Source organism: Ahaetulla prasina, chromosome 2 (assembly GCF_028640845.1).
Source record: "Ahaetulla prasina isolate Xishuangbanna chromosome 2, ASM2864084v1, whole genome shotgun sequence".
NCBI classification, from domain to species: Eukaryota; Metazoa; Chordata; class Lepidosauria; order Squamata; family Colubridae; genus Ahaetulla; species Ahaetulla prasina.
This window is the reverse complement of record NC_080540.1, coordinates 237517837-237534022: the sequence shown is the minus strand read 5'-3', so window position 1 is coordinate 237534022 and position 16186 is coordinate 237517837. Positions and strand designations below refer to the sequence as shown.

General features: G+C 39.7%; 1 long non-coding RNA gene across 1 annotated transcript in view; it reads left to right on the top strand.

Annotated features, from left to right (window-relative positions):
• The window catches only part of LOC131191253 (uncharacterized), a 45947-nt gene that overhangs the window by 20198 nt on the left and 9563 nt on the right, over positions 1-16186 (top strand). The gene's annotated exons all lie outside the window — the stretch shown is intronic.

The window sequence follows — 16186 nt, the reverse complement described above, 5'->3', positions numbered from 1 at the left end:
CTATCAAATTTCTTTTTTATGCTTTTTGATATACTTGCTGTGTTCTACAACAAATTGTTCAACATTAAACAAAAGCTCAACTTGTTAGATAAAATTACCATTTGAGACATTTCTTCTTGTTTCATGACTCACAATACCACCTCTGTAAGCTAAAGTGAAGTATTAAGAACAGAGAATGAAATTTATTTCTCCTGCACTTCTTGCTGCAACAGAAATCATTCTAACACAATATATTACATTAATAGTGGGTTTTGCAGTTATTCAATCATACCATTGTTTCATGCAGTGTATATGACCATCTGAGAGCTCATGAGGTTTGAAATAATCACTGAAATGTTTCCAATAAATCAGCCCATTAAAAAAAACCTTGATTGAATTCCGACCTCCTACCATTTGTACTAGACAAGTTCCTTCATCTTTATCTCAAATCCTTTTATTCTCCAAATAGACAAGATTTATCAAACACACCATGTTCACTTGTGATATATGTTTGACTATTTTACCAATTTTAACAGTTTTGCTGTCAGACTGATTGAGCTGGGTTATATAATTCTCACATTCAAGGCTACATTTATTCTGATTGAAGTCAGCAGAAGTTATGCCTCCATCTCTAAATTCTTGTTTGTGTTGTTCTCCCTTTAATTCTACTATATTAACAATTTATTTAAAGTACCTTGGTGCTATTTTGCCCGTAATTATCACTCTGAAACAAGAAAGAAGAAAAAAGAAAATAAATGCTTCATCCTGTCTGAGAATTCCCAGTTGACTGAAGGAAATATCTGAAATTTGAAAACCCTGGGTCCTACAATCCCAGGTTCTTGGACTTCTCATAGTATGGTTAAAACTTTTTTTCTTAAGGGCACTAAATCTAATAATAATTGTCATAGTTTCCTGGTGTGTTGCCCAATGTAATCTTTTCCTGTTTAAGCCAGGCAAGGAAGTGTTTCCCAAACTGACACATCACTGCAAAACTTTGGTTCCTCACAAAGGGGTGGAACTTTGAGGAAAACTTTGGCTCCTCACAAAGGGGTGGAATGTAAAAACCTTCATGACACCTCTGCTAGCCAAGCCACATAGCCACCCCAACTACCTTTGATCCACTGGCAACTTCAAAATGAAACTATAAAGAAACCACTTAAACAATTTCTCCTGCATTGACATTCATTCATTCATTCATTCATTCATTCATTTCATCAAGCATGTATTTTATGACAGATAAAAGTGTAAACATAATTATAAATACATGTAAAGGATATGAATGAAAGAAAACATTAGGACAGGGCCTGCTGGTGGCCTTATGCACGATGCTGCGGCAATTGATTAAACACTTCAGGGAGTCAGCCAATGCTGGCAAAACAGTCATAAAGCAAAATTCCCTTAAGATAAGGAAAATCTTTTATCACAATACTGCTCCTTGGCACCAGCTCCTCAAGCTAAACCCTGACCCCAAAGCCCTCATAAAATTCCACTCCTTGGAAAAGATCTGCATATCTAAGATATACAGATCTACTGAATCAGAAACAACTCCTCTCTCTCACACGCCCCAGAGCAAGCACACCTCACTTTACATATTGAACACACCTTACTATCAAAGTCCATTATTACTATAACTACTACTACTCTCAACATTTTGACCTCATGGCTATTTTTGACAGCATTTCCTTTGCCATTGAATAAATTCTGCTTCCACTTCAAGCAGGCATCCTGTGATTATTTACTCAGCCATGGAACAAATCAGATCTTTTTCTAACAATAAGTAAACTAAACTCTTCCAATCTGTTGGTCATTGTGCAGTTCCCCATATTAGCTATCATAGTATAATATGGAATGTAACGTGGAACCATAGTATAATAATATGTAGAAGTTTCACTGATTCTTCTTTTGCTCTTTATCGTTTTAAATTTAATCCATTCCTATAGCTTTCTAACTTGAGTACTGGATATTCTTGTAAATAGAGGACTATCTGCTATGCTGTCTTGGATGTTGTTATCTCTTCTGCACAGAATTTAAAAATATTCCATCTTTGTTTGAACAAGTTTCTTAAGATTCCCCCCCCCCAAAGATTTCAGTTTAATCAATCAATCAAAATAGAACTGGAAGGGATCTTGGAGGTCTTCTAATCTTACCCGGTTCAGAACAGGAGGCCCCATACCATTTCAGACAAGTGTCTCTCCAGTCTCGTCTTAAAAACCTCCAGTGATGAAGCACCCACAACTTCTGGTCCACTGGTTAACTGTCCTCACTGTTAGGAAATTTCGCCTTGATTCCAGGTTGTTTCTGTCCTTGATTAGTTTCCATCCATTGTTTCTTGTCCTGGTGCTTTGGAAAATAAATTCACCTCCTCATCTTTGTAGCAGCCTCTCAAATACTGGAATACTGCTATCATGTCCCCCTAGTCCTTCTTTTCTCTAGACTACCCAAACCCAAATCCTGCAATTGTTGTTCATATGTTTTAATCTCCAGGCCTTAATTATCTTAGTTGCTCTTCTTTGCACTTTTTCCAAAGTTTTGACGTCTTTTTTGTAATGTGATGATCAAAACTGGATGCAGTATTACAGGTGTGGTCTTACTAAGGCTTTATAAAACAGTATGTGATTTTGAGTCTATGCCTCTGTTTATACAACCAAGGACTGGCTTTTTTGGCTGCTGCTGCACACTTCTGGGTCATGTTTACATGATCGTCCACTAGGACTTTAAGGTCCCTCTCACAATTATTGTTTTTGAGCCAGGTTTCATCTAATCTCTACTTGTACTTTTGGTTTTTCCTGCCTAAGTGTAAAACGTTGCTTTTCTCCAAATTAAATTTCATATTGTTATAAAGGGCCCATTGTTCAAGTCTGTCAAGATCTTTTTGGATCCTGAGCTTGTCTTCTGGGGTGTTAGCTATTCCTGCCATCTCAGTGTCATCTGCAAATTTGATGAGTTCCCCTTCTATTCCTTCATCTAAGTCATTTATGAAGATATTGAAGAGTACCGGGCCTAAGATGGAACTTTGTGGTACCCCATCATTTACTTCCCTCCATGTACATGTAGTGCCATTAAGAACTACTCGTTGAGTACAGTTTGTCAGTCAGTTACAAATCCATCTGGTAGTGAAGCTACCCCACATTTTTCTAGCTTACCAAGAAGTAGGTTGTGATCTACTTTGTTGAATGCCTTGCTGAAGTCTAAGTATACTATTTCCACAGCATTTTGCTGGTCTACTAATTGAGTCACTGTTTCAAAAAATGAAATGAGATTGGTTTAGTATCCTCTGTTTTCAACAAACCTGTGCTGGCTTTTAGTTATAACTTTGTTTCTAGATGTTCCCAGATCTGTTTTTTAATTATCTTTTTTAGTATCTTCCCAGGTATTAATGTTAGGTTGATTGGTCTATACGTAGTTTCCTGGGTCTGGTTTTTTTCCTTTTTTGAACATGGGAATATACCTGTATATTGTATGGGAGTATACATTGAAATTGGCTCATACTATTTATTGCACTGAATACATTGATATATTAATATATACAATGATACATTGATATATAAAAGGTGGCTCAGGGGCTAAGACAGCTAAGTTTGTCGATCAAAAGGTCGGCAGTTCGGCGGTTCGAATCCCTAGTCCTGCCGTGTAACGGAGTGAGCTCCTGTTACTAGTCCCAGCTTCTGCAACCTAGCAGTTTCGAAAGCACGTAAAAATGCAAGTAGAAAAAATAGGGAGCACCTTTGGTGGGAAGGTAACAGCATTCCATGCGCCTCTGGCGTTGAGTCATGCTGGCCACATGACCACGGAGACATCTTCGGACAGCGCTGGCTCTTTGGCTTTGAAACAGAGATGAGCACCCCCCCCCCCTAGAGTCGGCAACGACTAGCACATATGTGCGAGGGGAACCTTTTCCTTTATTGATATATACAATGTATTTAATACATTGAATACATTTTGGCATTGCACTCCAAAGCAACTAGACACAAGGACATTTTTCCCCCATGCCATCACTCTGCTAAACAACTATTTCCCACAACACTGTCTTATTCCCTGGGATGTCAAACCACCTAATAGGGCTATATTACTATTACTCTTCTCATTTTTCCTATCACCTATTTCCTTAGCTTCTTATGATTATAACATTGTTGTTTGTATCTTATGCTTTATGTTGATTGCTTATTTAGTATCCTATGACTATCACTGAGTGTTGTATCTTATGATTTATAATGATGGTATTTTATGATTATGTTCATGATTTATCATTTGTTGCTTGTATGTATACCGAGAGCTTATACACCGGAGACAAATTCCTTGTGTGTCCAATCACACCTGGCCAATAAAGGATTCTATTCTATTATGCCAATCTTCTGGCCGTTCCCCCCCTAATTAATGAATGTGTTTCTGGAGGGCTTTTACTGACCTCTTGAGGCACAGGGACAAAAGAAGTAGTTTTACATAGTAAGCATAACTGAGACAGAGCAAATATCTCTGAAAAATGCCACTCAGCAAAACTAGAAAAGTACTTGGTTTACAAGAGTGCTCAGGCTAACCTTAAATTGTAAATGGAGAAAACATATGAAGAGATCTCTTGGCTGCTGATGAAGAACTAATTCTTTAGAACAGCAATATGTTAAGTAGGGGCGTGTGTGTGTGTGTGTGTGTGTGTGTGTGTGTGTGTGTGTTTGTAGGGGTGATTGGTGAGTTCCAGATTTGTTGAATATCATCCGATGTAGAATCTAAAAAGCAAAATTAAAGAAACATTCCCCAGGAATAAGTGAGAAGAGAAAAACATTTTGAACTGTTTAGTTGCAATTCAATACACACATTTATCTGATCAAGTTCTATTAAGAAAAGTGAGTCTTTGAGTAAATGTGTGGAGAAGGGTGTCAGCAATGGGTTCATATTGAATTAAGTCACTTTTATGTTAATCATGGTTTGGTAAACAAAGCATGAACAATACTACAACAATGGTTTTCAAAATACAGTGTCTGGATATTCATATCATGGTAAGTCCAAGTAAATAAACTATATTATGATTTGCTATGATGTGTGAATTCAGCAGTTCTTATGTATTCTTTATTATTTATTCTATAGCAGTTCTATTTTATTTATTAGGATAGCAGTCTCCTTTTTAGACTTGCTGAACTTTTTGCTATGTAAAAGAGCAAAAGACCAATGAAATGATCTAGGTAGGTTATTTTGAAATATATAGGCAATTGCCACATAATGTACAGACAATGTACAGATTTGTGTTAAATTATTGTTTACTGCATACACTTTCAGTTTGTCCCTGTTTTGCCTTAATAAATTTATTTATGTCAGCCAGGTACCTTCAAAGTTTAAGAGACATATATTTTGCTTACAATAGAGACATGAAATGTCTTATACTGTAATAAACTTTCAAATAATGTCCTTTGAGCTATGAGAGTTTAGATCTGCTACCTATCCACCAGTATTTTGCTGTTTAAGTGCTTTTAAATTGATATTAGCTATTTTATATTCTTGTACATTTGTACAATTTGTATTTTTTCCCTTTAATGCTTTATAAAAGAATAACTTTTATTTTTTTTAAATCGGAAGATATGGGAATTTTATACAGTATGCTTTTGTACAACTTTTTCATTTCAGTGAAGTTCAATAATGGAACATTTTAATGGACTCAGACAATCATCTTTGCAGGAAGAAACTTTATTTTGTCCTTTGTAGGTAGAAGAGGATCCTCTTGAATAATTAAGGAGAAAAAAAACCATTCATGATCTTCTTAAGGAAATGGCTCTCCTTTCTCACCCTCTTATTAATCTATGAGGAATTAGATCACATCAAAGGCCACAGTGTTAAACTTCCTGCTCCTTCATGGAATTGCTCTAAGGTATCTTGAGAAGCTTTCTGTTTTTGACAGTGATACCATCTGACAGCTGCTTTCCTTGAAATGATGAAATTGTCAAGCTCAAGAGCAAAGATTCTACACTACAAGGTAGCATGAAACTAGATCAAAAGATGCAGTCGCTTGGCAGTTGGAGCTTTAACTGAAAAGCTGTTGAAAGTGGGAGTGAAATAAGATATCTTGTTGTAACCCTTCCCACAGGATCTTTTCTTCCACAGAGGATAGTGAAAGATTAGACTCCCATTGGGGTGGGGGAAGGAAGGAAGGAAGAAAAGAAGGAAGGAAAAAAAGAAAAGAAGGACTATGAAAATTCTTAGTCATCCAGGTTATGGTTGTCCCAAAGATGCTTTTTTCAAAAAGCAACTGGACTTTTTTTTTCTCCTTGAAGATGTTTTCCTTCTTACCCAAGAAATGTCTTCAGTTCTGACAGAACTCTTGAATAAGAAGCGAAACATTTTCAAGGAAAACAAAGACAGTCTGGTTGCTTTTTGAAAAAGCACCTTTGGGACAAAGAAGGAAGGAAGGAAGGAAGGAAGGAAGGAAGGAAGGAAGGAAGGAAAAAAAGTTAATGCCATACATACGTACATGATAGAGTCCAGAATGGAAAAGCAGCAGGAAAATGCACAGTGATTTGTAAAACTACAAACTTGAGAATATGTTTCTTAATAATTAAGAATTCTTAAGAATGCCCTGCATTATTGTAAACAAAAAGGACTCCCAAGTGTTTATACATTAAAGAAAATAAAAGACCAGAGATGCATATGTTTAAGTATGCCAAACCTTCTACTTCTGTAGAAGAATCCTGAAATAACCTAGGAAGCTGATGATAGGTCATTTTCAAGTCAATGGCCTTATTGAAATGAGTATCTAGAGAAATCTAAAATAAAACTCTATCTATAATCCAACACCCATATCTCCGCATTTTGGTTTCTTCTGAAAACCACATTTGGTCTTAGTTTATTCTAGCCCAAGGCTGTGATTGATTCTGTGGTGAAATTCACTCTCAGCTAAACCACCATAAAGGGATATTTTTAAAAAGCCCTTTCCACAAGGAAAAAAAAAGCATATTACTTCTGTGTTCTTTATGTATAGCCCACTTTACTATTTAGAATAGCCTGCCCCAAACTAGTCTTAAATTCTTGTTATTCCTGTGATCTTATTGGCTAGAAATTCACCAGGTTGGGGAAGGGACATTTAAAAAAATAATAATAATGACATCTTGAGGGTGTTGGATGCTTAGGCTTCTCATGAATAAACTTTTCATTAGATATTTTTTTCAAGTTCTAAGATTAAGACTGAAATCAAATAATTGGATTTTATTTGTTCTTTCCTATTTCGATGTGTACTTCTATATGCTGAAGCTGAGTTATTTTTCCACTAATCCTAATCCCTTATCATCTTCTCATTGATCAAAGATAGCAAAGATGTAAGCTGAAAATGAGTTCTTACAGAAAGAAGTCCTTCAGTCTCTGCTGAGCTATGTAATTGTCTGAGTAAGAGTACAGCCTGAATGCTTATCAGTGCAGAAGATTTAAAGGACAGCTTCACAAGTTGGACAAACAGAGGAATGCTCAGGTTTCATTCAGGTGCATTTTGTAATCATGCCAAGCAAGACATGATAGCACAGGAAAGTATAGACATATCCAAGAATAAACATATGTTTTTACATGTGTACCTTAACTCAAAAGACATATGTACCCACAGAATCTCTAAGATAGTTGTGTAACATCAAAGCCATGTTCAAGATGTAAGATAAACGCAGAAAGAAAGGGTGGGGAACAGAGCATCACGCCAACCTGCTTTGGTTCTGGAGTTCATACGTTTAGATCCCTTGCATTGAGTCTCTGAGCTTCATGCAATTATTAGTCCTTGCAGAAGCTTCATTCCATGAATTAGTTCTTTACAAACCTTTGCTAAAGAAACGATTGATGAATCAAGCAGACAGTGGATGCATGAACTAACTGTTATCTTTGTGGCTTATGCAGTTGTGATTCAAGTTGTTGTGTGAGACAATTCTTTTTCCTTTTTACCTTTTCTTATAGACTGTTCTCTTCCTTCAGGAAAGCAGGAGCTTTTGTCCTTTGTAAGTAATTTGCACAGTAGCAGCATCCTGACTGATTATCACTGATGATAGAAGCATTTAAGCAAGCCAGAAACTTGTGGTAGAAGGCGAATTTGGACACAGCATTGAATAGAAGAAGGTTTTGTGGCAGGTGTTTACATAGACATAGAAACACACTATCGCCTTCTTCTATTTCCTGGCACATGGGAGAGCAGCAGTATGTGCTACACACTCTGGACTGTTCATCAACTTCAAACATAGGCCAAATCATCCGTGGAAATGGCAGCAATTAGGAGAAGTGAAATCCAAACAAACTACAGTAACTTGAAGAGTCTCCGTGTCAAAGATATAGCTCTCAATATATTCAACCCTTTCCTGCTCCCATTGACAAGAGTTAATGGAAAGATAAACCTTAAGCCAGCTTGCAGTTTATAAACTGTCATCAACTAAGGGCTCTGATCTTTGTAATAAGAAAATATCACTGTTTGCATGAATAGAAATGACCTGTTTCACTCTGGAGACTTTCCTCCCTCCTTGCCCCGTTTGTTAGACTAAAAACATCACATTTTAGTCTAACTGAGACAGAGTAGAAATGGGGCACATTAATGTTAGGCATTTTAGAAGATTATAAACGTGTGAAAAAGGGGAGTGATTTTTGTCAGCTTGGTCTGAGTGGGTATATAGTAAAATAACAGTTGGAATATGTGATGGAGTTGTGTGTTTATATATCCCTTTAATTATAAAACATCAGCTGGTCTTAAAATGTCCAGTGTAGCATCTTTTTCCATGTTAATCTTGTCGCCTATCAACCAAGAGAAAAAAAAATTTGAAAAGAAATGAAAGCAGGTTCTATGACTTTAGTCCTTGAATAGGCTAAAGATTAAAATTGTTAGAAGTAAAAGAAAGATGGTTTATTTAATCAAGCTTAAAACAGGTGTGTTGTTATTTCTGGTAACCCTTAAGGCAGAAGTCTTCAAACCGGGCAGCTTTAAGACTTGTGGACTTCAACTCCCAGAATTCTCCAGCCAGCTATGCTTTATGAATTCTGGGAGCTGAAGTCCACAAGATTTAAAGCTGCCAAGTTTGAAGATCTCTGCCTTAAGGGAGAGCTGAAACCAGGACTAAAATAAGAATGCTTTATAAATTTGTTTATATAAATTGTAGATAAGTGATGGGATATGAAAAGAAGAGATCATTTGTTGTATTTGAAGAGAAGGTGGTGCATTGCTAAAATTGTTTATACTTGTTGAGGAAGGTGGAAAATCACTTCACAACAAGCCCATCATCTTACCTGCTGAGGCATCGCATGCGCTCTATGTATAGTAACGCATCATAAATTATCTTAAAAAAATAATATTATTAAACTTCTCTGCTTTGAAAGAGAGAAAATGCTCTTTAAAAAGAAGTTTATCAGCCTATTTTAAAGAAAATATAAGACTTGGCTTTCACTGCATATTTATATTTGCTAACATTGTTGACTTTTGTAATAGTCAAATGTTTCCTGTTTTTACTTAAGGGTAATATTTATTCTATGATGTGGGGTGGTAAGCTATACCTTGAAATCCTCATTTTACCCACAAGCCACAAAGAGGTCAACTGCTATTAAGGATACTTAGCTTGGCTTCTGTATTTCCAATATGACTGAGTCAGGCTGTTTTAAATATACTGTGTTGACTTTGTAGACTCCACTTTCAGCCTTTTATAAGCTGGAGCATCCACACAACCCATGACAAATGGAGATTTACTTTATTTGAACCACAGAATTTTGGCCAAAGAGGTGAGCTTATCTCTGTCAAATTTAAAGCTAAGAGCACAGGGTTTCTTGGGGTATTTTTGTGTATTTAGTAATGGTCATAATATACCAATTCAGGCTGCAGGCCTAAATATATTTATTAGAAAGCATTAAATGCACCATGGCACATAACTCAGGATGACAGTAGAGTAATTCAAGCCATGACTCTTTGGACATGCACGTAACATCAACAGGTACACAGAAGGCACAACGCTTTGATCACATGCCCAACTATCATGTTAACATTTTTTGATCCCTCCTTTGGATACGGCTGCTATGCCCACCACCCTAACTCTTTTTCCCTTTTCCCCTCAAGGCTTGTATCCTTAAACCACACCAATGTCAGTTAATTTACCAGATTCTGTCTCTAGTTTAAGAAATAGCTGTTCCACCTTTCGTTTTAATTTGCCTTAGTTTTTACTATTACAGCTATGATCTTTAATACAATTATTATAGAAAAAAGAATATGCGATGGATTTGCCACAATCTATCGGTTTTTGCTTAAAAATTGCTGACAGAATTTGTCCCTCTATTTGATAAGAGCAAAATGCAGTTTAATTAAAAAGAGTAAAAGTGCTGAAGTAAGGATATGGAGGAACATACATGTGAACGCCTTTTATCTTCTATATATATTGATATATTGACCATCAATTGTGTTATAAATGTTGTACCTTGATGAACGTATCTTTTCTTTTATGTACACTGAGAGCATATGCACCAAGACAAATTCCTTGCTTTTGTTGAAACAAGCAAAATTTGGATTGTGCAAATGCTTGATTTCAGCTAAACATTTCAAAAAGTATTCAGTGACATTCTGATTAGCAGTATAGTTAAGTGTGTGTTGATATTTTTATTTATTTATTTATTTATTTATTTATTTATTTATTTATTTTGTCACAACAGTATATATAAGTATAAGCATGAAAGTAACTATATAATATATAAGCATATATATATATAAGCATAAGCATGTAACAACTATATTAATTGGATATAATGAAAGAAAACAATAGGACAGGAACAGTAGGCACGTTTGTGCTCTTATGCACGCCCCTTACGGACCTCTTAGGAATGAGGTGAGGTCAATAGTAGATAGTTTTTGGTTAAAGCTTTGGGGATTTTGAGAAGAGACCACAGAGTCAGGTAGTGTGTTCCAAGCATTAACAACTCTGTTACAGAAGTCATATTTTCTGCAATCAAGATTGAAGCGGTTAACATTAAGTTTAAATCTATTGTTTGCTCTTGTATTGTTGTGATTGAAGCTGAAGTAGTCTTTAACAGGAAGGACATTGCAATAGATGATTCTATGAGTTAAACACAGGCCCTGTCGAAGGCCCGCAACAGCCCACCCCTACCCCTAGCCCTGGCTGAGGCTATTCTCCATTTTTCAAGGTCATTCCTACATATTTAGAGCTAAGTTGCTATTTATCTGTCTCTTCCATAGGAATACACTGGGAAATCTTTTTTAAAAAATTCTCTGCATACCCTATCCAGTTCTAGCTATTTTCAAAATTGTCATTTCTTTCTTTGTGTTTTTTCCCTGCATCCAATTTGGTCCAGTTTAGTTTGAGTTTTGGAAAGATATCCTGCAGATATCCACCACAGTCCTGACCTCATTCACATAATGGCCTTCCAATGTTTCTTTAAATTTAAAAGAATTAAAAAGAGGAAAATATTTCACGGTAGGACAGTTGTGAGGATAATGTGATGCCTTATCCTATGGACCACCAGGGTTGGTTCAGTGAATCTAGCTCACTAGGTGGATGTCCCCTTCCTTCTTTGGTACTCCATGTGCATCCCACCTGAAGTTGCATTCTCAGTGGAAGAAGACAACCATCCCAGATGGATCTATACTGTCCTTCTATCAAAAGTATACCATAACTGGGATCTCTTGCTAGAACTTCAAAGCAATATTTCATGGCAGGAAAGCTGCAAAATGATGGCCATTCGGATTTTCTTAGTAGAAAGTCTTATTAAACTCAAACAAGAAAATAAATGTAATTATTTAAATAGTAATAAATCCAACTTTTAATAGTTTAAGTCTAATTTAACAACATGTTGTTAAATATTGAGCTCAAAATGCTACACATATCTGTTAAGAGATACCTCACTTCTAAATAAGTGAGCAAAATACTGCAACCTTATTTCAAATATTCCACCCAATCTTTTGATTTAAAAAGATAAGCAATCCAGCTCATTCATTTCAAGCCTTCTTAGGTACCCCCAAGAATCCCAGAAACTTGACAGAACTACTGCTGAATGACAGGGCTGTTCTGCCAAGAGTCATCTCAAAACTGAACCCTGTTCTCAATCTGTGAAAATCTATATAAACTGCAAAGCAACATTCAAGACTACATTTTCCAGTTGTCTCTCCTTCCTGCAAGGGTAGCATTGTCCAGTGAGATCACAGGTCTGATTCCAGATGAAAGGCACATGTATAGGTCCTTCCTTCAACATCTGGAATTCATTCTGGGCTGGAAGGGCACAAGCAGACAGAATTTCATTATCATCTTGCTCCTTGTTTCATTGTTGGCTATTCCAGATACCAGATAATGGAAATATTACTGTGAATTAAAGGGTTCAGGTAGCTATACTTTGGAGGCTTTTAGTGTGACTGTTTGATTATCTAATGCTGTAAATTCTGGCATATTGTATGTGAGACTATTGGGTTGAGAAGGAAAGAAGAAATAGAGGAAATCGAGGAGAAACATTCTCAAATAATATTTCTATGATCCAGAATTCTCATTAACCTCCTTTTATTTCTACTCTACAGAAACAAACTGTCTGCTTTCATTAACACATGCTTTAACTTGTTGCTATGGAATTAAATTTGGCCTTCAATATGTCTATGGAGTAAATTGGTAAGCAATACTTTCGGAACCTGGTTCTTGTATTTTTTTCCTCTCCTCCTCCTTCCATCACTCCAGTAAACAATGTGAAATAATTATACCAGCTCCACACACATTACCTTAAATTGCTCCCAAGGTTCAGATATGTATCTTGAGAACAGCTGCAAGGTATCTTTTAGGTGGAGATTGAATGACTTGTTGTTACAGAAAGAAAAAGCGGGGGAGGCCTGGTTAAAAAAAAGTTAAAGGAATGTTGAAAATAATCTCAATAAAGGCATATAAGTATGGATAGTTTGGCATATGAGCAAAGTTTTTGTAAAAGGATATTTTATACAACGGAATGGTGAATTTAAAAAGAAAAGCCAAAATAAAATATAAACGATTCTGGATAAGATTAAAAAAAGGCAAAATTTCCTTAGGAATGACAATTAATATTCACCAAATTAAGCTTTTATAGAGGCACTTATCTATGTCATCAATGAGACAGATGGAAATAAAGATGAAATGTATAAAATGTATAAAACAAGACATTTTGAATTTGCAAATACTGTAAATTGGGGAGTTAATTTAGTACTGTGCATACAAGTAAAGGTAAATATAACGATTTCCACTGTTGAGTTATATCCAGTGGCGGGATTCTGCCGGTTCTAGATGGTTCGGCCGAACCGTTTGTTAAATTGCTGGTTTGCCCCGCCCCTTGCCCCTCCCCTCCCCACCATTACTTACCGGTGTCTGTCGGTGGCCGCGTGGCGCTTGGATTGGGTGGGCTGCAAGGCCACCGACCGAAGCAGGCCTCTATGCAAGCGTCTCTCTAGCCAGTGATTGAAGCGCCTCACTGGCCACGTGGCCAGCGAGGCGCTTTAATCGCTGGCTAGAGAGATGCTTGTATGGTGGCCTCGCAGCCCACCCGATCCAAGCGCTATGCGGCCGCCGACAGACACCGTTAAGTAATGGTGGGGAGGGGCATCTTCATCCCAGCTTTTTCCATTCAATTTCCCCCCCACAATTTAGCAGCCACTTCCATCACCCTGACAAGCAGGGAGCTGCTGCAGCTTCTACACTCCGCTAGGCTGTGAGCCCTCAGCACAGTAAACCCCCCCTCCAATGCCTCTCCCCACAGCTTTCGGCACCACCGGGCGCATGAGCAGCCGCTCGCGCTCCCTTCTTCCCGCCACCGCCGATTCCCCACCCCCTTTGCCTGTCAATATGGGTTCAGCTTCGTCTCCTTACATGGCGGATCTGGCCTCGGCGTGATGGGGATGAGCTGACTCGGTCATGGCCCAGCCCAGGGAGATCCGGCTTTGGGAAGGGAAGGGAAGGCTGCTGGTGGTGATGGGGGCGGGGATGGGAGGAGGAGGGGGCACCGGCCTGAGGCGCGGCCTGCTAATTCTGCCTCGACCTGGGTGCAAAAGGGGGGCGTGGGAAGTGGAGAGGAATGCAGGCCGCAGAGGGAGCGAGGGAAGGAAGGGAGGGAGGGAGGAAGGAGGGGGTGGTGGGCATAGAAGGAGCAAAACCCCTCACACTTCTCCACCGGCGCTTCTTCCCTTCCCCGCGCCCATCCTGAACCAAGCCCTCCCTTTTCTTCTACCCTTCGTCGCCCCTCTCCTCACCCCCTCCTTTTGAAGCCCTCCTTTCGCTATTTCTCTCCCCTCCTACCCAGCCCCTCATGCCTCCCCCCACTTTTCCCCCCACCTCTTCTCCTTGGCCCAGCGGCGTCACCAGCTCCTTAGGCAGCATCCCTTTTTGCAATGACTTTTGGCTTCAGCCACCCATCACTCACTGCGGTCTCTTGTCTCCGTCCCCATCGTAGCCCCCCCCCATCTCTTCTCCTGCATTTCTTTCCTTCCGTTCTTCCCAAACAGCTGGTGCTTCTGCTCCCTCCGGCAACATGAGTTTTCTTTCTTCTCCCTTCTTATCTTTGTTTCTTCTTAACCCCGAACTATTTATTTATTTATTTATTTATTTTATTTGATTTTTATACCGCCCTTCTCCCGAAGGACTCAGGGCGGTGTACAGGCAAAGTAAAAAACGAACAATACAATATACAGTTTAAAATGCAAATTTAAAAAACTTATTATAATTGGCCTGAAACTTTAAAAATATATAAAAACTAAAACCCCATTTTAAAAATTAGTGGTAGAAAATTTAAAATCAATAAAATTTAAGCCAGCCCCGCGCGAATGAAAAGATATGTCTTCAGTTCGCGGCGAAAGGTCCGAAGGTCAGGTATTTGGCGTAAGCCCGGGGGAAGCTCGTTCCAGAGTGTGGGAGCCCCCACAGAGAAGGACCTTCCCCTGGGGGCCGCCAGCCGACATTGCTTGGCGGACGGCATCCTGAGAAGTCCCTCTCTGTGAGAGCGTACGGGTCGGTGGGAGGCATGTGGTAACAGCAGGCGGTCCCGTAAGTACCCAGGCCCTAAGCCATGGAGCGCTTTAAAGGTCGTAACCAAAACCTTAAAGTGCACCCGAAAGGCCACAGGTAGCCAGTGCAGTCTGCGCAGGAGCGGTGTTACACGGGAGCTACGCGAAGCTCCCTCTATCACCCGCGCAGCTGCATTCTGGACTAACTGAAGCCTCCGAGTGCACCTCAGGGGGAGCCCCATGTAGAGAGCATTACAATAATCCAAGCGAGAGGTAACGAGCGCATGAGTGACCGTGCATAAGGCATCCCGATCAAGGAAGGGGCGCAACTGCCGAACCAGGCGAACCTGGTGGAAGGCCCTTCTGGAGACGGCCGTCAAATGATCTTCAAACGACAGCCGTTCATCCAGAAGGACACCTAAGTTGCGCACCCTATCCTTTGGGGCCAATAACTCGCCTCCAACAGTCAGCCGCAGCTGCAGCTGACTGAATCAGGATGCCGGCATCCACAGCCACTCCGTCTTGGAGGGATTAAGCTTGAGCCTGTTTCTCCCCATCCAGACCCGTACGGCTTCCAAACACCGGGACAGCACTTCAACAACTTCATTGGGGTGGCCCGGGGTGGAAAAGTACAGCTGGGTGTCATCAGCGTACAGCTGGTATCTCACCCCGAAGCCACTGATGATCTCACCCAACGGCTTCATATAGATGTTGAACAGGAGGGGTGAGAGGATCGACCCCTGCGGCACCCCACAAGTGAGGCACCTTGCGGTTGACCTCTGCCCCCCTGTCAACACTGTCTGCGACCGGTCGGAGAGATAGGAGGAGAACCACCGATACACGGTGCCTCCCAATCCCCCCAACCGGCGCAGCAGGATACCATGGTCGATGGTATCAAAAGCCGCTGAGAGGTCTAATAGGACCAGGGCAGAGGAATAACCCCTGTCCCTGGCCCTCCAGAGATCATCCACCAACGCGACCAAAGCTGTCTCTGTGCTGTATCCGGGTCGGAAGCCGGACTGGAACGGGTCCAGATAGACAGCTTCATCCAGGTATTGGGGTAGCTGTCGCGCCACAGCACTCTCTACAACCTTCGCAACAAAGCGAAGGTTGGAGACTGGACGATAATTAGCCAAAATAGCTGGGTCCAGGGAGGGCTTCTTGAGGAGGGGTCTCACCACCGCCTCTTTCAAGGCGGCAGGGAAAACCCCTTCCAACAAAGAAGCGATGATAATCCTCTGGAGCCAGCCTCGTGTCACCTCCTGAGTGGCCAGT